Consider the following 27,036-nt stretch of genomic DNA (forward strand, 5'->3'; position numbering starts at 1 on the left):
CTGGTGATGCTCTGCCAGGCCTCTACTGCAACTGTCTTCAGTTCCTGCTTGTTCTTGGGGCATTTTCCTTTCAATTTTGTCTTCAGCAAGTGAAATGCATGCTCAATCGGATTCAGGTCAGGTTATTGACTTGGCCATTGCATAACATTCCACTTTTTTCCCTTAAAAAAATCTTTGGTTGCTTTTGCAGTATGCTTTGGGCCATTGTCCATCTGCACTGTGAAGCGCCGTCCAATGAGTTCTGAAGCATTTGGCTGAATATGAGAAGATAATATTGCCCGAAGCACTTCAGAATTCATACTGCTGCTTTTTTCAGCAGTCAGATTGTTAAAGGGGGTATTAATTATTGATATTTATGCAAATCTCAATAATTAATATTCATAAATAGGCGTAATCGTCTTGTGATGACTCCGCCTATTTATGCCTTAATGAATAACAAATCACTGCTGATTGCCTTACGCTAATCACCAACTACCCTAACTGCACGCGCCTTACTGACTACCCCTAGTAATCACACGTTACACAATTGGTATAAATGACACAGCATTTATTAATAACACATTAATAATACAATGCCAACAATACACTAACTCTATTGCGGCGATGCTTTACAACATTAAAGGAATTATTATGTTTATAACTATATATACCTATAACAAGTGGATAGATATATATTGTTATAACCGCGCACTACAATATAAATACACACACTAATACAATATACTATCACGGTTCTGACTACGCTAACACAGTCCCAATTCCTCCCCAGTATCTAACTATAATACACATACATACCCTTTACCAGAGGCCCACCCAATCCTGTCAATATACTTTCCCTATGGGGAATAACAAGGGGTAAATACAGACACTGCTGCTGCTGGGGTACGCAGGGCAGCCGGAAAAGGGTATCAGGGGTCACTATACCGGGGTAGCAGGGAATAGGAGGGATCCTGGGGGAACACAGGGGGATTAGGCTCAGGGCAGGGGAAGATAAGGGTTGCCAAAGGTTAGGGGGGGGAAACAGGGGCTATAGGGGAACACAGAAGGTAAGGGGCTCGTTTGTGGTAACCAGGGGAATGCAGGGGATCGTTGGTGGTATAAGGGGTTAATCAGGGGAATGCAGGGGAGTATATGGCAGCAGGGGGGTATATGGCAGCAGGGGGGTATATAGGAGGATACTTAGGGTTTAATGCTCGTTGTCCAGGGGGTCGTTTCGTCCAGGGAGGATCCTCTCTGTAGGTGGGTGGTGGTCCGGACTCCTGAGCGGGGCGCCGCCGGTCTATTTAAACTTGGCGGCGCCCGCTCGCAGTCTCCCTATTGGCGCCATGCGCACCGCCGGCCTCAATACGTGGGCCGGCGCGGTGACATGACGTCACCGCGCCGGCCCGAGGATCTCGGAGCGTGCTTCCAGGGGGGGGATCCTTTGATCCTCCCGCCTGTGAAGCAGACGCTTACCTCCGGCGCTGTAATTACAGCGCCGGAGGTCAGCCGCTCACAGGGGCATGGGAACTCTTTGTTCCCATGTCTCTGCTAGGAGCATCATCTCCGGCGCGGCCGGAGATGGTGACAAAGGGCAGAGGATCTTATTGATCCTCTGTCCTTTGTAGAGGCCGACGCTGGACATGATTGTCCAACTGTCGGTCTCCTCCCTCCTCCAGCAAGCGGCACGATTCCGGCCATACATGCTTATAGATGCTTGGGGCACATCTATAAGCATATATGAACGGCCATCACATATGGGGGCACATTTCCTATAAAGGGGGCACATTTCCTATAAAGGGGGCACATTTCCTATAAAGGGGGCACATATCTCCCATTAATACATATACACAGAGATGCATGTTGCCAAGGGGCCTACATACATCTCTGTGCATATCCACAGATCCCACCTGGAGGAGCCCATATACAAGGGCTAATATATATGTATATATGTCATGGCATATATACATATATATTTAAATATGACCCTTCCCTCAACACAGATCATCAATAAATACAAGAGAACCAGTTCCATTGGCAGCCATACATGCCCACGCCATGACACTACCAGCTCCATGCTTCACTAATGAGGTGGTATGCTTAGGATCATGAGCAGTTCCTTTCCTTCTTCATACTCTTCTCTTCCCATCACTCTGGTACAAGTTGATCTTGGTCTCATCTGTCCATAGGATGTTGTTCCGGAACTGTGAAGGCTTCCTGTTTTTGAGGTTCACCAATGGTTTACATCTTGTGGTGAACCCTCTGTATTCACTCTGGTGAAGTCTTCTCTTGATTGTTGACTTTGACACACATACACTTACCTCCTGGAGAGTGTTCTTATTCTGGCCAACTGTTGTGAAGGATGTTTTCTTCACCAGGGAAATAATTCTTCGGTCATCCACCACAGTTGTTTTCCGTGGTCTTCCGGGTCTTTTGGTGTTGGTGAGCTCACAGGTGCGTTCTTTCTTTTTAAGAATGTTCCAAACTGTTGTTTTGGCCACTCCTGTTTTGCTATCTCTTTGATGTATTTTTTTTTCCAGCCTAATGATGGCTTGCTTCACTGATAGTGACAGCTCTTTGGATCTCATCTTGAGAGTTGACAGCAACAGATTCCAAATGCAAATAGCACACTTGAAATGAACTCTTGACCTTTTATCTGCTCATTGTAATTGGAACATAATGGGAACTTTGGTGGTCTAGGTTCGGAGCATTGGAACAAATAAAACCTGTTCCTAGAAGGTGGGACTCCTCATGCAGAGAGTTCCACAGTCTCACTGCTCTTACCGTAAAGAATCCATTTATATGTTTGTGTACAAACCTTCTTTCTTCCAGACGCAGAGGATGTCCCCTTGTCACAGTCACAGTCCTGGGGATAAATAGATGATGGGATAGATCTCTGTACTGACCCCTGATATATTTATACATAGTAATTAGATCTCCCCTCAGTCGTCTTTTTTCTAAAGTGAATAACCTTAATTTTGGTAATCTTTCAGGGTACTGTAGTTGCCCCATTCCAGTTATTACTTTAGTTTCCCTCCTCTGAACCCTCATCAGCTCTGCTATGTCTGCCTTGTTCACAGGAGCCCAGAACTGTACACAGTACTCCATGTGTGGTCTGACTAGTGATTTGTAAAGTGGTAGGACTATGTTCTTATCACGGGCATCTATGCCCCTTTTAATGCAACCCATTATGTTATTGGCCTTGGCAGCAGCTGCCTGACACTTGTTTTTGCAGCTTAGTTTGCTGTTTAGTAAAATTCCTAGATCCTTTTCCATGTCAGTGTTACCAAGTGTTTTACCATTTAGTATGTACGGGTGACTTGCATTATTCCTTCCCATGTGCATAACTTTACATTTGTCAGTGTTAAACCTCATCTGCAACTTATTTGCCCAAGCCTCCAATCTATCCAGATCCCTCTGTAGTAGTATACTGTCCTCTTCAGTGTTAATTACTTTACACAGTTTAGTGTCATCTGCAAAAATGGATATTTTACTATGCAAGCCTTCTACAAGATCATTAGTAAATATATTGAAGAGAATAGGGCCCAATACTGACCCCTGAGGTACCCCACTAGTGACAGTGACCCAATATGAGTGTGTACCGTTAATAACCACCCTTTGTTTTCTATCACTCAGCCAGTTACTTACTCACATACAGACATTTTCTCCCAGTCCGAGCATTCTCATTTTTATATACTAACCTTTTATGTGGTACAGTGTCAAATGCTTTGGAGAAGTCCAGATATACGACATCCATTGATTCGCCGCTGTCAAGTCTAGAACTTACCTCCTCATAGAAACTGATTAAATTAGTTTGGCATGACCGATCCCTCATGAAGCCATGCTGATATGGCGTTATTTTCGTATTTCGGTTGAGATGCTCTAAGATAGCATCTCTTAGAAAACCTTCAAACAGTTTACCCACAACAGATGTTAAAATTACCGGCCTATAGTTTCCAGGCTCTGTTTTTGAACCCTTTTTGAATATTTGCACCACATATGCTTGGCGCCAATCCTGTGAGACATTATTAAATTAATGTCAAGAAACGAAACAAAGTGGATTTATAACTTAAATAGCCTTGCACCAGCAGGGCTTAACCAAGAGACTGAACTATTCCCAGTCTCATAAACAGAAATATAAACATACAAATAATGTAGATAGGGTCACACCAACATTCACTATCGTGGGTATATTAAACCAAACAATTTGTGATAAATATATCTTCAAATACACACTTTAATATTAGCCTATGCGGATCCATATAGAAAATGTATAGGCGGTGGTATGAGAACGGTAAGATATATCATCTACAGCTGAGTGGTCTATGGAACACTGAGGTGAATAGGATTGGTAACCATGGAAACAAACGTCTATTTATCTGTGAGTAGGAGGGACCGCAATCATCCCTGAGGAAGGAACTCAGCAGTTCCGGAATGCATTGGAGGAGTTTTGGTCCAAGTAGGCATCCGTACCTGGAGTGACGTCACACAGAAGATTCGCTCCATTGGATTACTAGCGCAGCTTCCCTCGTGTGCACATGTCACCGGTCGGGACCGGTGGGGGTTATTCACGTCATATTATTCTTATATTATCATACAGCACTGAACAATCAGCGTGGGTCTAGTTGGTTATCTTTTTCTTTCTTGAATTAAATTTAGGGGTGCGGCAATTAACCCTCTCTAGACCAAGCAGCGAGTGTTAATTAGTGCAGTATTCTCCTTCTATTAACTACGGCAGCGCGGGTTCCATAGAACCTTTTAGACTGTATTACTCACGGATACCCAGCAGCAAACCGTGAGTACATCAATAACAAAGAGAAAATCACAGACAAAATGAGCGATTTATGGGCTGGCAGAAAATATCACATTCAATTCGTCCAGACATTTTTTAATTTACGTGAAGAAGGTTCTTTGGAGAATATAGATCTTGTGAATAAACAGATTGAGGAAGCAATAAGCAAAAAAAAAAATTGGAAAAACTATTGATTAACTAAATGAGAGATCTATGGGAGGTAGCATCCTTGGAGAAATACCTGGAATAGGATATTATTTCAAAGGGCCTGAAGGTGCATATAACCCTGGCAGGGGACGTAGGAGAATGGGATGAGATGTTCCATAGTTTCTCTAGGAAAACAATACAATTTATTATTGAAAAAATAAAAAATTGATTAATATAAATTTATAGGGAAATCGTGGACCTATTCGAAGCCTTAAAACCATTCTCGGACCACCCAGAAATCATTCAGTTACAAAGAGCCATCAAACATAGGATTAAAATGAAAGAGAATGAAATAATAGAAAAGAAAAAACATAAATTCGAAAGGGACTCAAGATCAACAGATTTAGTCCACTGGGAGATTTACCTGTGGATATACAGGAAAACCTGAACCTAGATACACAGGAAAACCCTGCACCATTAGGGTACTTTCACACTAGCGTTTTTCTTTTCCGGCACTGAGTTCCGTCGTTAGGGCTCAATACCGGAAAAGAACTGATCAGTTTTATCCCCATGCATTCTGAATGGAGAGCAATCTGCTCAGGATGCATCAGGATGTCTTCAGTTCAGTCACTGAATGGCGTTTTGGATGGAGGAAATACTGCAGCATGCTGCAGTATTATCTCCGTCCAAAATTCCAGGTCAGTTGCCAGAATGACAGATCCGGCACTAATTTACATTAAAATGTATTAGTGCCGGATCCGGCTTTTAAAATACCGCTATGCCGGGACCTACCTTCCGGTCTGCGCATTCGCAGACCGGTAAAAATGTGAGAATTTATTTTTTAAACGGATCAGTTTGTCCGCATGATAAACGGAGAGACGGATTTGTTCTTGCAATGCATTTGTGAGACGGATCTGCATCTAGATCCGTCTAAAAATGCTGTCCTTTTGTGCATGCAGATGACGGAACTGCTTGCCGGATCACTCTGCCGCAAGTGTGAAAGTAGCCTTAGTAATATAAAATATTAGCTACAGTGCAGCAGTGAAGAGTAAAAGTAGGAATAGGAACTATACACCCAAAAGTACAACCGAACTGGAGACAACTAATAATAAAATTAAGAAGCGTTTCAAGAAGGATTTTTTTTCAGGCTCGACCATCAAGAAAATAAAAATTTGCCCAATTCCATTCCTTGGAAATACCAGGCCATATAAGCAAAAATAATATAAAGACAAAAGAATGGATGACGAATAAAAATACTAACAAAAATATAGATGAAAATACCTGACCCTAAAGGGGGGGACTTCATTAAATTAATATATAACCAACCAAAAGGAGTGAGACAAGTCTAGTGCAAATAAAACTAGTAATACTAAAATAGTCCAAAAGTCACATAATTTATTAGAAAATCACAAGAGGACACATGATCAGCACTGGTCACACAAAAACAATTGACACAGGTTACAATACATATTAAAAACCAAAGGGACCGATGGTGAACTGCCGGTACATATTGTAAGCATCCAAAGGGTGAGATTATTGATGGTAAGTATGTGTCACTGAGGCTGCTGCTCTCAGTGATGTAAATCCCGGAGGTAAATGGCAACCAGTGATGTTAGATTGCTGAGTTTGTGGTAGCTGGAATTTGGGTCCGGGATTTAGGAGTGACTGAAGAGTTTGGGTGGGAAGGTCACTCCCATACTCCATCTCGTGTGTTACCACCTGACCCAGCTGGAAGCTAATTTAAAAGACTCACTGTCAGTGTGTGGTTGGTGTTGGTCTGCAGAGGACTTAGGAGCATTCATCTCCACAGTGTTCCTGAGAAGGGAAAAGACAAGATTCTGCAGAAAGGTGACTCCTGTATTTTTGCCTGTGTAAAATTTGAACTGTTATATGACACATGAGGGCTGAAGATAAGTGCTTTATGTGACTGAACTTTGATGGGCTGAAGCCAAGCCATCCTGTTGGAACAAATTTGAGTTGTGTTTTTTCCAATAAAACCCTTATGTTGCATCCAATCCTGCCGACTGCCTACCATTTGTACAGCTAACCTCCACATATGGTGTCGGATGCGGGCAAGTGGTTGCTAAGGGTAACGGCTGCATAATTTTTTTTGCTCTGTAATCTGCTTATGTCCTGGATAAAGGCTGCTACATTGTTGCCCAGTGAGACTCCTGCCATGGAGGAGCTGGTTAAGCAGTTTGTGCAGGTCAGTGCTGCCCAGCAGGAAACCAACCGTCTGTTGCTGGAACAGATCGCAGTCCTGAGAGAGAGTGTGTCAGCTCAGCCAAGGAATATGGAGGAGTTAGCTGGGACTGTGAATGTAAAAAAGGCAGTGCACCGCGCCTTGCAAAAAATGACCCCAGATGACGACATAGAGGCCTATTTGGCGGTGTTTGAAAGGATTGTGGAAAGGGAGAAACTCCCTGCGGCTGAATGGACTGAGGTTCTGGCGCCTTATTTGACTGGGGAGCCGCAAAAAGCATATTTTGATTTAACGGCAGAGCAGGCCAAAGACTATGATATCCTTAAAGCAGAAATCATGGCCCGGCTGGGAGTCACCTTATCTGTCCGTGCTCGCAGAGTCCATGAATGGCGGTTTGAAGAGAAAAAACCGCCCCGCTCTCAAATGTTTGATTTGTTACACCTTGTGCGCAAGTGGCTACAACCTGAGACACTGAGTACAGCAGACATTGTCGAACGAATCGTGCTCGACCGCTATGTGAGTGGACTTCCTATGGACATTCACCGCTGGGTTGCTCAAGGAGACCCCAAAACCCTGGATCAATTGGTTTCACTTGTGGAGCGGTTTACGACTACCGAGACCTGTCTGAGGCCTGAAGGTAAACCACAGCAGTTCATGGGATCCTCTGGTGGTCGTCGACAGAGAGCAACCTCCACAGCCATTTCTACCTCTGAGCAGGAGGACCTAGCCAACAGACAAAGCCTGGGTGGCTCCCCCCGGGGAAAGAGGTTTTTCATTCCAAGAAAGGTACCCTCCCGTTCTGAAGCCCCACTCGAAGGCCAACCTAAGGTCCGTTGTTGGAAGTGTCAGCAACCGGGGCATATTGCAGCACACTGTTCCCAGGGGGAGGAGCCAATGGAGTGTGGTGCCACCCGCCGCCTCTCCATGTTTGCTCATCCTGTTTGCAGTGCTACACCCCTGCAGGAACCAGGTCCCCAGGAGCGTCAACTCCAGGTAAACGGGGTAAGTGTTGTGGCCCTTTTGGACTCGGGTAGCCTGGTCACCCTCTTGTGTGCTGCTGTACCCCATGACCTGGTCATCCCTGAAAGGCGGGTGGGGGTGGTTTGTATCCATGGGGACACTAAGCATTATCCGCTGGCCAAAGTGACTGTAGGGACTGGCTGCGGGACAGTGACCCATGAAGTGGGTGTGGTACCAGACTTATTACATCCATTGATTGTGGGACGTGATTTTCCGTTGTTCTGGGATCTCTGGTCTCATTCCCACTGTAATGATACGCCTGTTGCATGTTCACCTTCTTTCAGCCCAATTCCTTTAGGGGGAGAAGCCCAAACAGATGCTGTAGGGGTGACCAATGAGGTATCAGACAGTTTTCCCCTTGCAGTATTGGCTGGGGATGAGGGTGAGGAGTCTAACCCTGAGCAGAATGTACCGGACTTGGAAGTGTCTCGGGAGAACTTTGGGACTGCTCAGTTACGAGACTCCACCCTGAAACATGCATGGGAAAATGTAACTGTACTAAATGAGGTACCTCAGGAGCCTAATGCTGATCAAAGGTTTCCTCATTTTGCTGTCAGTGATAATTTACTGTATCGTGTTACTAAGATGCGTGATGAAATTGTGGAGCAATTGGTGGTACCCATACCTTATAGAAGGATGGTCCTTGATATGGCCCACACCCATTTACTTGGGGGTCATCTGGGGACTGATAAAACAAAGGAAAGAATCCTGCAAAGGTTCTATTGGCCAGGTTGTTACCAAGAGGTTGAAAGGTTTTGCCAATCCTGCCCAACCTGCCAAGTAACGGCTCCTGTGAGTCACTTTCGGAGCCCCTTGGTTCCCCTGCCAATAATTGAGATTCCATTTGACAGAATAGCTATGGATTTGGTGGGGCCGTTAGTTAGGTCTGCCCGAGGCCACCAGTATATTTTGGTAGTGCTGGACTATGCCACTAGGTATCCTGAAGCCATTCCATTGCGGAATACCTCCTCCAAGTGCATTGCTCGGGAGTTGGTTCATATATTTTCCAGAACTGGCCTACCAAAAGAAATACTGACTGACCAGGGTACACCTTTCATGTCCAAAGTTATGAAAGAGCTTTGCAACCTGCTGAAAATTAAGCAGCTAAGAACCTCTGTATATCATCCCCAAACAGATGGCCTTGTAGAGAGGTTCAATAAAACCTTAAAGGGGATGTTGAGAAGGGTAGTAGAAAAGGATGGGAGGGACTGGGATTGTCTGTTGCCATATCTCATGTTTTCCATCCGAGAGGTCCCCCAGTCCTCCACTGGCTTCTCTCCATTTGAGTTATTATATGGGAGACATCCCAGGGGATTGCTGGATATTGCCAAGGAGACTTGGGAGAGTGAGGCTACCCCTTACAGAAGTGTGATAGAACATGTGGCCCAAATGCAAGATCGCATCAGCAGCATTATGCCCATCGTGAGGGAACACATGCAGAAGGCCCAAGAGTCCCAGAGCAGGGTGTACAATAGAGCGGCCCGGGTGAGGCAGTTCAACCCTGGGGACAGGGTACTAGTGCTGGTTCCCACGGTAGAAAGCAAATTTCTGGCCAAGTGGCAGGGTCCTTTTGAAGTAGTAGAAAGGGTTGGAGAAGTCAATTATAAAATACATCAGCCTGGGAAAAGAAAGCCCATCCAACTCTATCACGTCAATTTAATCAAACCTTGGAAGGATAGAGAGTCCCTGGTAGCAGCCACAAAACCCCAAATGGATTGTCACACAGATATTGAAAAGGTTGCAATAGGTGACACCCTGTCCAAACCCCAAAAACAAGAAACCAAGGAGTTTCTACAGCAGAACAGGGATATCTTTACAGACCTGCCAGGCACTACAGATGTCATTCAGCATGAGATAGTCACTGACCCCAAGGTAACGATAAACATTAAACCATACAGAATCCCTGAGGCTCGGAGACAAGCGGTCTCTGAGGAGGTAAAGCGTATGTTAGCTCTGCAGGTTATTGAGGAATCCAAAAGTGGGTGGTCCAGCCCCATTGTATTAGTGCCTAAACCAAATGGGACCTGGCGGTTCTGCAATGACTTCCGCCGTCTAAATGAAGTCTCTAAATGCGATTCCTATCCTATGCCCCGGGTGGATGAATTAATTGAAAGGTTGGGACCAGCTAGGTATATTACCACACTTGACCTCACCAAGGGGTACTGGCAGATTCCCCTATCAGAGGAGGCAAAGGAAAAGACTGCCTTCTCCACCCCAGACGGGCTCTTTCAATATACCAGGATGCCCTTTGGGTTACAAGGGGCACCTGCCACTTTCCAGAGGGCAATGGACAGGGTCTTGGGGCCCCATAGAAGGTACGCAGCAGCATACTTAGACGATATTGTGGTCTTTAGCACAGACTGGGAATCCCATCTAGGTAAGGTACAGGCCGTACTGGATTCCCTCAGGAAAGCTGGCTTTACTGCTAACCCGGAGAAGTGCGCTATTGGGTTGGAGGAGGCTCGCTATCTGGGGTATATTGTAGGTAAGGGCACAATAAGACCACAGGTAAATAAAGTGGAGGCAATTCAGAAGTGGCCACAGCCTCGGACAAAAAAACAAGTGAAGGCGTTCTTGGGGATTGTTGGCTATTACCGCAGATTTGTCCCGAACTTTGCCTCCATTGCAGCACCATTAACAGACCTCACAAAAGGGAGAAAGTCAGTAATGGTACAGTGGTCTCAAGAGACAGAAAAGGCGTTTCAGGACCTTAAAAAAGCACTATGCAGTCAGCCTGTGCTGATCGCACCAGACTTCTCAAAAGAGTTTATTGTCCAGACCGATGCCTCAGAGGTTGGGTTAGGGGCAGTAATGTCACAAGAGGTAAATGGGGAAGAACACCCCATCATATATTTGAGTAGAAAACTCACCTCCTGTGAGAGAAACTACTCAATAGTGGAGAGGGAGTGTTTGGCAATAAAGTGGGCCCTCGTGGCTTTGCGGTACTATTTGGCAGGTAGGAAGTTCCGCTTGGTATCTGACCATGCCCCTTTAAAATGGATGTGCCGAAATAAAGGAAACAATGCAAGGGTAACACGGTGGTTCCTGGAGTTGCAGGACTTTAATTTTGTGGTAGAGCACAGGGCAGGGAAGCTTCATGTTAATGCTGATGCCTTGTCAAGGATTTACTGTCTATCAGGGTCAAGTGCCCAGTCCCCTGGCCTTGGGCAGAGGGGGGGGGGGGATATGTAAGCATCCAAAGGGTGAGGTTATTGATGGTAAGTATGTGTCACTGAGGCTGCTGCTCTCAGTGATGTAAATCCCGGAGGTAAATGGCAACCAGTGATGTTAGATTGCTGAGTTTGTGGTAGCTGGAATTTGGGTCCGGGATTTAGGAGTGACTGAAGAGTTTGGGTGGGAAGGTCACTCCCATACTCCATCTCCTGTGTTACCACCTCACCCAGCTGAAGCTAATTTAAAAGACTCACTGTCAGTGTGTGGTTGGTGTTGGTCTGCAGAGGACTTAGGAGCATTCATCTCCACAGTGTTCCTGAGAAGGGAAAAGACAAGATTCTGCAGAAAGGTGACTCCTGTATTTTTGCCTGTGTAAAATTTGAACTGTTATATGACACATGAGGGCTGAAGATAAGTGCTTTATGTGACTGAACTTTGATGGGCTGAAGCCAAGCCATCCTGTTGGAACAAATTTGAGTTGTGTTTTTTCCAATAAAACCCTTATGTTGCATCCAATCCTGCCGACTGCCTACCATTTGTACAGCTAACCACCACAATATATATAAATAAAGTGCATGTGCATAAATATTTCCGATTGGTCGTCGGTTAAGGGATATGTAGTATCCACAAATTATAGCTCATAAACTACCAAAAAATTCCTACATGCATTATTTATCAGCATTTGCCACAAAGTGAGCATGATAATACACACCACATTTATCATAGCTGAAGCAGTAGGATAGTTGGAGTTGTAACCAGCACATAAGAGGAAAAATACTGATCACTCAATTCAAATATACCGTGCAGCAACACCACCGGTCCACTCCCCAACGCACGTTTCGCGTACAGCTTTTTCAAGGGGTACTGGTTGGTCTGGTGAGAGTGATGCCCTAAATAGGTCAGGTGGCTGAATCTCATTGGTTGCTGGACTATCATTCAATTACACTATTATAGCTCACCTGAGCATTATCACAGTGGCGAGTACTCAACTGACGGCGCACCACAATGACCACCGCACCGCAGGTGACGCCACGCCGGTCCGGAGAAGGACGGTCACGCACTTCCTGCGCGACAATCGTCATCCGAGAGCGGCCGGCGGCACTCCAGCGTGGCGCATGCGCGGAACGTCGGCCGCACCATAGTCGCCATGTTGGATCAGGGCATATGGATCGGCCACCATTACATGTAACTCAAAATCGAATGGGTATACAGAAATCGTGGCAATTTTCGAATACAACATATATACAGAGATATTACATCCCAAAACACAGATCATATTCGTGTTAACAAAAGCGCACATAAATTCTCAGTCCACCTGAGCAAAGTACACGGCACATTAAGTTGCCCCATCAGTTGTTATGAAAAAGGATATATGTTTTTTATTTTGGATTGATTTTAATATATATGTATAAATATATGTATATGTTAATGTAGTACAGGGATCTGAGGCGCAATTGCGCTATACAGGTACCACATGCTACATAAAGATAGTAGTCATATACACTGGATTATGCAATAATTCAGTGTAGAGGAACTACAATGGTGGTGATTATGACGCCTGCGCAGGTAACCGACATAGATTCAAAAGACAATTTTTATGTTAATTCTGTGAAAAGAAAATTGGGAATTGAATACATACAACCAAATCCGTATCATATAAATATTAAACCATAATACATGGTTAGCAGTGTACATTCTACCATGTGATAGATTGTGCCAAGATCCAATTTCTAACCAGACCTATCCAGAGACTGGAGAAAAGTAACATCCAACATGTTCGTACCTCTGTAATGCACACATTGTGCCCACAGAGATCAAATATTTTGGAAGTTTTAATATCTATCAAACCCCTAGTGAAGAAAATGTGAATAAATGAATACAATCATAATAGTGATAAAAACACAAGAAAAACAAAAATAAATAAACCATTTTAAAGAAATGGACACACAATAATTGTGCATAAATTAGAAAGAAAAAATACTGTAAGGTGCTTAGATAAAAATCCCTCTTGGTAACCAAAAGGTTAATAACCATATAGCAACGTGACGTCACCACACCCGTCCCTGCATAAGCGTCATCTCCCTAAGTACCCCTAAATTCCATTGGTTCCACCATTGCATACACTATCTGCATCCGAAATGCCACATAAACCTGTCATCCGTACCCATTCTTGGTGCCACAAGCCTATTTATAAATTGATTGGTCCCTTACCACATCCACAACCCACTCAGGACTGCATCTCACTCGCAACCAAATACATTACATAAAACATAAAAGAACATGGACACAGCAAGGAGATCCAAGGAGGAGACATTCACAAGAAAGATGCAAAGGGCACCTTATCATTTAACCCGTATGGTACTTGGGTCTGGAGTTTAATTATCCATTTACTTTCAACCTGTTCAAGAAGTCTGAAGAGATCACCCCCCCCCGGGAGCCTAGATTTACTCTATCAATGCCACGGACCCTCAGGTCCTGCCAGCGATTGTTGTGTTTCAAACGGAAGTGTCGCGCAACTGGTTTGAGCTTCACTATCCGTTCTCTATCGTCATCACCTACTTTAGACGCCGAGCGTATGTCACTCTGATGTTCCTGAATGCGTATACGCAATTCCCGTGTTGTCATACCAATGTAGATTAATCCACATGGGCATGTTACATAATATATGATGCCACAAGTACTGCAGTTGATTAAGTGCACAATCTTGTAAACATTTTTACCAGATGAGTCGTTAAAAGAGTCACTCTTCACCATGGCTCTGCAAATACTGCAATGCCCACATGGTGTCGAGCCCCACTTTGGTCCCCTAGACTAAAACAGTAATTCCTGATTTTTAGGTGGAACATAATGGCTGGATACCAGAATGTCACTGAGATTCCTGCTACGTCTGGATACCAGAATGGGGCCCGAGGTGAGTACCGAGTTTAGAACATGGTCTGTCTGCAGGACTGGCCAGTATTTCACAAAGGTTTTTCTGATGTTATTCCATTTTGTACTGTAGTCCGTGATCATGCAGACTGGTCGCGCTTCACCCACTGCAGTATTCAAGGTTTTCTTGGACTTTGTTGTAAGGAGGGTCTGTCGAGATGTATTTACGGCTCGTTGATACCCCCGTTCAATAACCACAGGGTGGTAGCCTCTTTGTTTGAAGCGCTGTCGAAGCAAAGTTGACTCCTTTTCAAAATCCTCTGTTGTTGTACATAATCTTTTGGCTCTCAAAAATTGTCCAATTGGTATGGAACGCTTTTGATGTTGGGGATGAAAGGAAGATGCATGCAATAAAGCATTTACAGCAGTGTCCTTACGGTGAACTCCAGTGGATAAGGTTCCGTTTACAGATGTCTTGATATTGATGTCCAAAAAGGTAATTTGATGTTGGGAGATGGTCTGGGTCAGCCTGATGTTCCAGTCATTCGTGTTAAGTTGTGCCAAAAATAAATCAAGTGCTGTCCTGGGTCCCTGCCAAACAAACAAAATGTCGTCTATAAAGCGGATCCAGGATATGACCTGACCATTCGCACAATCCATAGCCTGCTGTACATGTTCATGTTCCCAGAGGCCCAGGAATAGATTGGCGTATGAGGGCGCACAAGTCGCCCCCATCGCCACACCTCGCAATTGGAGGTAATATCGATCTTTAAATAGGAAGTGGTTATGTGTTAGGACAAAGTCCAACAGAATCAATATAAATCCCACCAGATCTGGCGACAAATTCCTTGTCCGCAGGAAAAAACTAGAGGCCCTAAAACCCAATTCATGTTGGATGCAGGTATAAAGCGACTTTACATCACAAGTCACAAGATACATGTCATCCTCCATGTGGACATTTTCCAATCGTTTTAGCACGTCAGTGGAGTCACGCACATAGGACGGCAGACATTCGACACATGGCTTGAGGTAAAAGTCCAAGAAGCGGCAGATGGGTTCGCACAAACACCACACCCCGACACTATCTGTCTACCTGGAGGCCTGATGGAGGATTTGTGGACCTTTGGTAGCAGATACAGTGTGGGGGTTATTGGATATTTTACCACCAAGCCATTGTATACCATCCTATTTATAGTTGATGACTCCACTGCTGCCATCAGAATGGCCTGTATTTGCATCTGGTAACCACTGGTAGGGTTAGATGTCAATCTCCTGTAACAGGCAGTGTCACGCAACTGACGATGGGCCTCCGCCTCATACATTTCAACAGGCCAGACTACCACGTTTCCACCCTTGTCAGCCGGCTTAAATACCACATTTTTCATTGCTCGCAACTGTTTAAGCGCTAGTCTTTGGAGATGATTCAGATTGTTATATGGACATTTTGTGGGAAGGGAGAATAAATCCTTCACCACCATCTTAACAAATGTCTCGATTGCCGGACTAAGTGACAAGGGTGGAAACGTGACAGACCGACCCCGGGTGAATGGCGGAAATTTTGACTCTCCTGTCTCCTGTTCCATCAATAATTCCTCTAGTATTCGAAGCGCCTCCAATTCCTCCGGGGCTGTAAAGATATCATTGGAACATGATTTAGAGAAATGTTTCCAGTAGACACGTTTCCTAGCAAAAAGGAATGTATCCTTAATTGCAGTAAAGTTGTCATACATGGACACAGGACTGAAGGAGAGTCCCAAGGACAACACCTCCAACTGGGAATCTGAAAATTGGATATCCGAAAGGTTAATTACCTTTAGTTCTCCATTTTTGGAGTCTTCCAAGTTGTTATATTTTCATTTTATAGGTGTTTTGGATGTAACCGTACTCGGTCCTGCTGGGGTTGGGCCCTCTGCACGTTGGGAATAATTGCTTCGTGTAGATGTAACCGAGCCTGAGACGGAGCGATCAGTATTAGGTTTATAGTGCCACCGGAATATCCGTTCGTTTTGATAATCTGCAATATCACGCTGATTTTTTTTTGCCTTCATCTCTTGGATTTCCTTATCCCATCGTGTTTGGTCATTATATAAATCCTGCTTAAACCGTGTCATCATATCCGGGTTTCCTATCGCCCCAATTTCTCCTGTAGCGGTGTAATTGATTTCTCAATATCATCCAATTGCTTTTTTTCATATCCGATCAGTGGCTCAATAAATGTCCGTGAGCACAACTTACAAGCCTCCTCCCATCTCTGCTTCAGGACATCATCTTCTAGTGGGAACGAAGGACATACCTGAACACGGAGGCCCCTCGGAGCCAGATCTCTAGTCAGATACTGTTCAAGCGCAGCTTTATTCCACCATGTTTTGGTTCTATTGCGATACAAATTCTTCAGAAGTTTCTGCGTCTCTGACACATCAGGTTGTATGGAATTGGAATTGGGAATGTTCTCCTCCTTGAAAATCCTTGTGACCTGTGCCAGCCATTCTGTCTCTTTAGAACGTAAATCCATTACGTAGGGCAATTCATTAAATTAATGTCAATAAACGAAGCAAAGTGGATTTATAAGTTACACGTTTTTTGTTTTTTGTGTTTAAGGTTTGGTTTTAAAGGGATTCTGTCACCAGGTTTCACCCCCTCCAGATAAAAATATGGTTATATTCAGGGAGCTTTAAACATTCCTAATGTGGTCCTATAAATGTAATTTGTAGGCTCATTTTGCTAAAAATACGCTATTACTAACCTGTCATTCATAAAAATAAGGTGCCCAAGGGGAAGTAAATGGCTCCAAGCTGCCGTCCTCACCTGCTGCCGTTCGTGCCCAGCACTGCCTCATAATCTTCTGTGACGCCTCCAGCTCTCCCATCACTGTGAAAGCCTCCTGCTCTCTCTCTCCCTCCCCCCTCCTCCCTTCTCCTCCCTCCTTCCTCCTCCATCTGTAACATCGCAATGTTACAGCAGCAGGAGGAGGGGGAGGGAGAGAGAGCAGGAGGCTTTCACAGCGATGTTACAGAGGGAGAGCTGGAGGCGTCACAGAAGATTATGAGGCGGTGCTGGGCACGAACGGCAGCAGGTGAGGGCGGCAGCTTGGAGCCATTTACATCCCCTTGGGCACCTTATTTTTATGAATGACAGGTTAGTAATAGCGTATTTTTAGCAAAATGAGCCTACAGATTACATTTATAAGACCACATTAGGAATGGTTAAAGCTCCCTGAACATAACCATATTTTTATCTGGAGGGGGTGAAACCTGGTGACAGAATCCCTTTAAAACCAAACCTTAAACACAAAAAACAAAAAAACAAAAACCTTTTGGAAAACATACAACTGTATAGGACTGAATTAACAAATCAATGTCTTGGAGGGTTCACCAACCGTAAATACTGGCAGGAGAATTTCTACCCACCCAGTCATTGAAATGCTAATTTGCCCAGCCCCAAACCTAGAAGCAGGATTTAACATTACAAGGTCCCAAAACCGGTTTTTTTTTTTTTTTAGGGGAAGGGAAAAATCAATTTAAATTAGGTCTCAGAAATCCTCCATTTTCTTTAAATACAAACAGTAAGATGGTTTAGAAAGACCTTAATTTACCCTTCTCTGGCACACAAAAATTAGAAACTCTACTGAATTCCAGGAACTGATCTCTTTCCTCTCTGAGCTTTACATTTTCTCATTTTAACTGTTCTTATTGGGATTTAAAATCTGCTTCCTTGATCAAAGACCTTGGCTGTCCCTGGCTTCTATGCCTTTGCAAAGAACCATGTCTGGGACCATTACCCCACCTTGCTGAATAAACCACTTTACTTCTAGGTGTGGTTCTGGGGTACTTAACATGCCTGTGTCTGTTGCCATTAGCAACGTCACAATATCGTGCAATGTGCCCGTATTCCCTGCATGCAAAACAACGAATAGCTTGTCTCCCTGCACAATACCTTGTCTGGGCACATGGTGATTTGACTTGGTGCACAACATTAATCATTCTAGCATGACTAGATCCCACACTACTATCTGTATTGAGTCCACTTACCACAGACTCATTTGAGGAATCTTCTGGCATTGTGTTAACACTTCCAACTTCAGGGTCAGACACGTTGTCCATCTCCATCCCTGAGTCAGTTCAACTATCTGACCCACAGTCCTCAGACTTCTCCATACTTACAGCCCATACATTTCCTCTAATCCTAGACACATTACTCTCTAATGATTGTTTCAATAACTCCAGCTGCACTAAGCACTGAGAATGTTCATCTTCTGTCCTCCTGCAGAGAGCAGACAATTCCCTTACAGCACCCTGTGCGTGCGTCAGGCTTTCAGACAACCATTCATTCTCTTTGCGCAGCTCAGTATTACACTTCACAGCACATTCATAATTAGTGCTAGCTTCAGCTGCCTGCTGGACAAGAGTTCTCAATTTAACAATTTATTTTTCCGCTATCCACCCAGCAGCAAAAATCATAGCATACTTGCCTTTCCTTTTGCGCCATTTTTTGGTACCGATCAGGTTTGCTAAACAATTCTGAGCCTGCAGCCATGGATCAGTAGATCCCTACATAGCTTGAAGAATAGCCGCTGTGTCCTTCAACTTTGCAACTTCTTTAAAAATACTTTCCATTGCACAAGATAACAAAACACTGGTACCAATTTCTAGGAGTTGTCCCAATACCTTTGGCACAGAACTACAAGCACCTCCTTTCTACACTGTAGTACTCGTATTAATTATGCCAAACAATTCTACAATTCAGTGTAATAGCCACAGATATACAAAAATTAAGCAGAATCATCAACTATAGGACAATTTCACCGCTAAACTGCCACTAATGCTACACAATGATTCCTGCATCAGACTGGTCACTGAGCTATACCATAACCGAACACTCCACTGATATCCAGCACAAAACTTACCAAAACAAAATCAATCTGTACATATAAAGTTACAAAAAGACAAGATAATTATTCTGGACAAAACTGACATTTGAGGCAAAAACAACCAAATCACTTTCCATAAAAACCAAAACTAAAAATGAACCAGCTCAAACTTGAATGAATTCCTTGTTAAAACCTGCAGCACCAAACTAACCAAGATGGCAGACAAAACCTCATGTCTTCACACACACAAAGGACAATCAAAGATGGCCGACAAACCCACTTGCCTTCAGACACACAAAGAAAAATAAAATGGCTGACAAACACACATGGCCTACACACAAAGGAAGACTAGATAGTATCTACAATTTCCAGCAATTGAAAATCCAAATTAAACAAAACAGTTTCGATATTCCCTCTTCCCAACCCCCAAAACCAGAGCAAAACCTCCACTCTGCGGGAGATTTACAGCCTAACAATATAAAAATACTCTTTAAATGCTGTCTCTAATGTACAAACACTAAAACAAATTGCTGCCTCTATAAACCTCTATAAAATCGCCTTTTACAAAATCACAGTAATATAAAAGTTAAGAAGTTACAACAAAAAACACAATACTCTGCACTGCTCAGCACACACATCATAATCTCTGTACAATCAACTCAGAGCCACCAAAAACTAAACAAAGGAAAAACACTTACCTTATCCTTACACAAATAGAGCGAAAAATGTTCTTTTAACAAGCAGAAATTTTCTCTGACGCAGCAGACAATGTTACAGTTTACATTTCTCTCCCATTTTACCTGCTGTGCAGAGAAAAAAAACTGACTACTATCTGGCTCGCCATCTGTTGTAGAAATATTAATATTAGAAATCCGCTCTCATCAGACTTTGTGTAAGGAAAGGCAAAAATCTCAACCGCAGTCAGTCAGACACAGGTGTTACCATTTTGAGTTCTGCTGAGCAACTCCCCCTCCTCCACAGTCTGCTCACCTTTTATTTAGTCACAGTAACAATAGAAAAGGGGCTGGCCCATCACCAGACCACTTACTTCATGTAACAAGGATACAGGAAGTGATGACATAGGAATACAAGACACCATCATTTAGAATAACATAGCCAGCTAACAAACACATGTATCCTATAACCACTGGAGCGAACTTTATCCAGCCTTGCTCAGTGATCAATGGCAGATAAAGTTACTATGATCCTCATGCATGTTTATTTACAGTACAGAGTCATTATCTCCAGTGGCTGATCAGGCGCACTAGAGACAACAAACGCACGTTCCTTTCATATATTGTTCTCTTAACAAATGCATCCACGCCAAGCCAATAAATCTGCGTCTTGCGCGGGGGCCCTAGCCAACAAAACACTGCTCTGCTGAACACATCAGTCTACCCCGGCCCACAGCCCAGCGCATAGCACATTGGACCATTCACCGATGGAGACCTCTGCGCCCAGCAGCTGTGACAGGACATACACGGGAAGATATCCACTCCAATGGTTCACCCTGACACTGAGAGACATGATGACAATACACAATATATTAGAAACACATCCTAATAAAATTTCCACAACAGTACTCACCCCCCTTGCTCACAGTGCTTAAGTTGTCGCTCCTGTTTAGTATCCACCTGTACGCTTATGCTTGTTTCTGCCGTGACTCGGCGCCTCACGTGATAATTGTGGTTCCCGTTTCGCAATCTCGCGAGATTCAAAGGGCTGCTATAATATTCATTAATAGCGAAAATTTGACTTATATTCACTTTTAGTTATATCGCTTGCCAGAATTGTCCGAAAGCTTTGAATCACTTGCCAGTAATTTCTGAAAGATTTTGATCGCTTTTTCGCGATATTTCAGTGGGTGTTCCGGAATGTCTGCTAAATGCGTTTCGAGGTTCAAACCTTGTACTCAGTAGCCATATCTGAAACCCCACAAAATCAGTCCTTATATAGCTGCTTGTCTATTGTTTGGAAAGCCTGGAGTCAATTATGGGTTACTCCAAAGACCCGGAAAAGTAATATAATAATTAGAATATAAATAAACTCAAAAGGTTAAAATCAAATAAAATCAAATAACAATACAATAGATATATATTGCTTAGTGTAAATTTTCGATATATGAAAAAACGCATATGCGATTTTTGTGCGTTTTTCCAATATTTCACAAAACGTTATTATAAAGAGTGTGATTGAATTGAGATATCCATTGTTGTCACATGGGGTTTCCAGTCTTTCACTGGAAATTATTGAGTGAAGCGTAAGGACATAGTGATAAATTGAAATTAGTTTAGAAAAAAATTTAAAATCAGTAAATATAATAAATATGAATGGGACTTTAATAATTGATTTAGCTTTGTATGTATTTTCGATGTATAGAAAAAACGCATATGCGGTTTGCATGCGTTATTTTTGGATTTCTCTTATTTTAGTTGTAATTTACTTTTGTATATGATTTCTATAATGTTTGTTCCTCTTTGTACTATGAGTGATAGTATTTAGCAGAATTATAAGTAGTTATTTCTAAATTTTCATATGGCTCCTCTTCACATTTTGGAAAACAATATTGCAGAAGGTGTAGGTATATTGAGATGTAGAGATTCAGGTGTAGAAATTGGAAGGGTGCCCACCAAGGGGAGATCGGAGTGCTGGTAAAACAGCCTGACTCCAATGTCCCATCGGCGAAGGGCCCCCAACCTACTCTCAGAAGCCGAACAATTCAAAGTCTGAGTTTAAACCGTTTGATCAAAGAGTGCTTTTCATAGCCATTTCGAATTTTATTCATGTGTTCTGAAATTCGTGTTTTTAATAATCTCTTTGTTCTGGCTATGTACTGCTTTTTACATGGGCACTCTATTATATAGAGGACATTGGTGGTATTGCATGAGAGGAAGGTATCTATTTCATATGTAAACGTATTACTTGTTGAGGATATATTTGTTGTTTTTTTAGGGAACTTAGTATTTTTGCAATTACTGCATGTATTGCATCTATAAAAACCTTTAAGTTTAAATAGATTTTGGGAGGATCTATTTTTTTGTTTAATTTTAACTGTTGGTGCTATTTTGAGGGATAAGTTTGGTGCTCTAGTATATTCGATTTGTGGTCCTCCAGTTAATAGTGGACCTATCAATTTATCCTTTAAAATGTGGTGCCACTGTTTTTTTTATAATTGTTTCTATTTTCCTATGTTCAGCATTGTAAGGTAAGATTATCCAAATTTTTTCTTCTTTCTTCAAATTTTTATTTTTCTGTCTTCTGATTCAAAGAAGGATTCTCTTTTCATCTTTCTAACATCTGCCAAGGATGATTCTACAAGATGGGCAGGATAATTTTTAATTAAAATTTTTTATTTTATATTAGCTGCTTCTTCTTCAAAATCCTTATCCACTGTACAGTTCGACCTTAAAGGGGTTCTGCACTTTGTTTAAACTAATGATCTATCCTCTGGATAGATCATCAGCATCTGATCGGTGGAGGTCCGACACCCGGGACCCCCGCCGATCAGCTGTTTGAGAAGGCAGCGGCGCTCCAGCAGCGCAGCGGCCTTCTCACTGTTTACCGCTGGCTGAGTGACGTCAAGATTTGTATAATTGTTTCAAGGGAATGGAGCTTAGCAGCTCTCAGGTCAGTGATACAAGTCGTGACATCACTGGGCCTGTGGTAAACAGTGAGAAGGCCGCAGCACTGCTGGAGCACCGCTGCCTTCTCAAGCAGCTGATCGGCGGGGGTCCTGGGTGTCGGACCCCCACCGATCAGATGCTGATGATCTATCCAGAGGTTTATGCGGTTCTGCCTGGCCACACGGAGCCACACTGGGGAGGAACTGCTCGGTGTCATCAATAAAGAAATCAAGCACTGGCTGTCTCCTCGTCAACTGGAGATAGGAACCATGGTTATTGATAACAGGAAAAAAAATGTTTCTCTCTATGACTAAGGGTGCTACAAGTATGTACCCGAAACGCGTCAGTGAGATGTGAGGCCTGTTTTGTATTTACCTTTTGTAACTGCTTTTAATGGTGAAAAAATAAAATTTAATGTATTTTACCAATGCCGGTGGCTGGAAATCACTTACATTTATCAAACATTTTTTCTGCTCCGTGTCAGGGAGGGCTGACCCATGCGCCCTGCATCTTCAATATCATTGTCACCCGGTCCCTCAAGTCTTCCACTAAACTGCAAGAGCTGTTAAAAATGTCCAGGAAGCTGTGCATGCACTTCAGCCACTCTTATTGTGCAACACACGACCTCCTGGAGCTGCAAAGACAAAATGATTTTCAATAACATCACTTGATATGTGACGTTTCCACCAATTGGAACTCTACGCTCCTTAAGTTAGACTGCCTGTATGAGCAGAGGAAAGCAGTCAAAGATTTGTGAATGCTACAGATGGACGGGTTTACTCCCTGGTGTAACTTCCATGTTAGCCAGTGGCAGCTCATGTGTGAGACGTGCCATTTGCTCAGGCCCTTTGAGGAGGCCACTTTATTTGTCAGCCGGCAGAACTACGGGATGAATGATGTTATTCCACTCCTTCACATCCTTGAGGGGATGCTACGAAATCTGTTTGGTGAGGTAACAGAAGACGTGGCGCCTATATCTCACAGCCACCTGAGCCCTGAGGAGGATGAACTGGCAGAGGAGGAGGAGGAGGACACAAACGCCCAGGAATTTTATATGCAACTAGGTGGTTTATTTGCCCAAGCAACAGGAGAGGAGCTGCTGGAGGGCAACGATGAAGACAACCTAGATGACCCTGACAGACCGTGGTAGTATGCAGTGGAGATGGAGGCAAATCCCTTGCACAAATGGCCAGATGCATGCTTTCTTGTTTGTGTAGTGACAGCCGCATTTTCAGGATTCGGCAGAGGGATGGCTACTGGCTATCCATATTGTTAGACCCTCACTATCGGTCAAAAATGGGGATACAAAAATGGACTATTATAGAGACATGCTGTGTAGTCAGTTGGTCGCTGCCTACGAGCGCCATCGCTGTCCTCATGAATGTCTGACAGGGTGGACCCTATACTCTCACTGTCATGACTGGTGGTGGTGGTGCAATAACAGCACCAGCTCTATAAGCAGCAAGTCTCGAGTCTCTGATGAGCAGTATTCTTCAGCCACCTTCTGATAAAACCACCCAGCAGCAGGACATGCAGCAGAACTTCAACCAGCAGGCGTTGGCATACTTGGACTGCACCCTGTCACCCATGATCCAAGATCCCCTGGACTACTGGGCATGCAATAGGCATGTTTTCCTGCCCGGCCAGTAGTGTGGCATCAGAGTGGGTATTCAGTGCAGCGGGGAGCATAGTTAACTATAAGAGAACTAACCTTCTTAAAGTTGAATCAGGCGTGGATCAACAAGGATTTCCAGACACCACTGCCTGATGCAACAGAATAGATCATTTTGCCTCTAATGATCACACTGTAGTGTGCTAGCACACTGGAATATTGTGAAAAATGGGCCGCTACTCCTGGCCACATGCTGCTGCCACCATTCTGATGCTGCCACCTGTCCTATGCCTCTACTGCCATTCCTACAATGGGGCTTCTTGGTCTACTGATATGTACATGTTACATTTTCTCAAGGATATGCATACCACTGGCCCTTGCTATCACACTGCTGTTGTTGGGTTCTGCTACTACTGTGATCTGCCACCATCTTGTGTTGTACACCACTGATGTTGCCCCCTTCGCACACTGTCATGGAGCCACTATTGTCACTGTTACTGCCACTGCTGCTGCTGCCACCCTCCCCACTCTGTGATAGGACCACTACTATCACTGTTACTGCCACTGCTGCTGCCATCCCCCTCACTCTGTCATGGGGCCACTACTTGAATATTGGTGCACTGCAGAGTTATGTACACAGCGATAAATTATATCAGAGTCTGTAGTTCAGCAGTCTCCTACACTCTCTCTGCAGTTTAACTTCTAAGCCTTCACACTGACATGTGGCCACCAAGTGGGAAGAATATTATTAGTCAGATTGGGCTGGGTATACCAGATTTATAGCGATTCGTGACAAATGAATTCAGAACGAATTTAATTTCTTAACGAACTGCCGAATTGAATTTTTCAAAACTATGCTTATCTCTTATAGATATAAAGCACTAAAAATATATTGCATGAAATTAATCAGAACTGAATTTTGGACCTAAAATTGCAGTACATGGCGATATAAGACAAAGATTAATTTAACACAGTTCCAAAGGTAGAGCTTTACTTTAAGCTTTCTCAATAAACTGTTACATTACGCTACATTCAATCATGCTGTTCCCCCTTATAATACACCTTATTAATTCCAAGTACTGTATCTAGCTCTCAGGCTCTGCATTTTTATTCCCGGTATTGACATTACTGTAAATCTTACTCTACAAGAAGTCACTGTATTTACATTTGTATAGTCCCAATAGACCACTACAGTTATTTCAGTTGTATGTTTGTCATAGCAACATCTGGTGCTGGAGATGAAATACTTAGAAGCATTATCATGAACAGAGGAGTTGGTGATTGAAGACAGCCATAGGATACATTTGCTACTTTAAAGGGACTCTGTCACCACTTTCTAACCCCCACTTTTAAAACTATAGTTCTGTCCATGGAGCCCCTGTGATTACAATGATGTTGTTATATGCGAAATCTGCTGGCTCGTTTTGATAAAAAAAACTTTTATCTAACCTGTCAATCATGAGGATAAGGTGCCCAGGGCGTTTCTCCTGGTCTGAACATGCCGCCCGCCGCCGCCGTTGGTGCCCAGCTCCTCCTCTGATCCTTTCAGCGCCGCCTGAATGTGAAGAAATACGCCTCCGGCTCTCCCTCAGTCCCCCCTCCTTCTTTTCTAAGATCCCGCGCGTGCGGCAGTGTTCGCGTTATCGGGAGGTTGAGCGAAGTGCGCATGCGCATGCACACTTCACTCAATGAGGCTGAATCAAAAAGTCCGCACGGGCGCATCAGGCACAGGCCTGTGCGCACGCGCGAAATTTTAGAAAAGGAGGGGGGACTGAGGGAGAGCCGGAGGCGTATTTCTTCACATTCAGGCGGCGCTGAAAGGATCAGAGGAGGAGCTGGGCACCAACGGCGGCGGCGGGCGGCATGTTCAGACCAGGAGAAACGCCCTGGGCACCTTATCCTCATGATTGACAGGTTAGATAAAAGTTTTTTTTATCAAAACGAGCCTGCAGATTTCGCATATAACAACACCATTGTAATCACAGGGGCTCCATGGACAGAACTATAGTTTTAAAAGTGGGGGTTAGAAAGTGGTGACAGAGTCCCTTTAAGACATACAATTTAATAACAAAGTAACAATTTCTACTATAACAACCAAAGCCATGAGTAGCTACTAGAGTGCGACCTTTAAGAAATAAATGCAAACTACTTCAATATCCAGTTTGTGAATGCTAGAGGAAATCTCTAATGTGGTGGCCCACGCTCAACAAATAAGATCCACCGAAATAATAATCTAAATATGGTCCAAAAGAAAATAACTGAATCTGGCATCATAGTAATTGAAATGTGATTTACTTTATTGAATAATTTAAAAGTATATAAGCATCTAAAAATATTCAAGATTTGATTCTGACATTTATATTTTTGGGACTGCTCTCAGGTAAAAGTCTTATGGTCTTGTAGCAAAGATTATCATCATCATACAAACCGGATTCCAAAAAAGTTGGGACACTATACAAATCGTGAATAAAAACTGAATGCAATGATGTGGAGGTGCCAACTTCTAATATTTTATTCAGAATAGAACATAAATCACGGAACAAAAGTTTAAACTGAGAAAATGTACCATTTTAAGGGAAAAATATGTTGAATCAGAATTTCATGGTGTCAACAAATCCCCAAAAAGTTGGGACAAGGCCATTTTCACCACTGTGTGGCATCTCCCCTTCTTCTTACAACACTCAACAGACGTCTGGGGACCGAGGAGACCAGTTTCTCAAGTTTAGAAATAGGAATGCTCTCCCATTCTTG

Source organism: Bufo gargarizans, chromosome 2 (assembly GCF_014858855.1).
Source record: "Bufo gargarizans isolate SCDJY-AF-19 chromosome 2, ASM1485885v1, whole genome shotgun sequence".
NCBI lineage: Eukaryota > Metazoa > Chordata > Amphibia > Anura > Bufonidae > Bufo > Bufo gargarizans.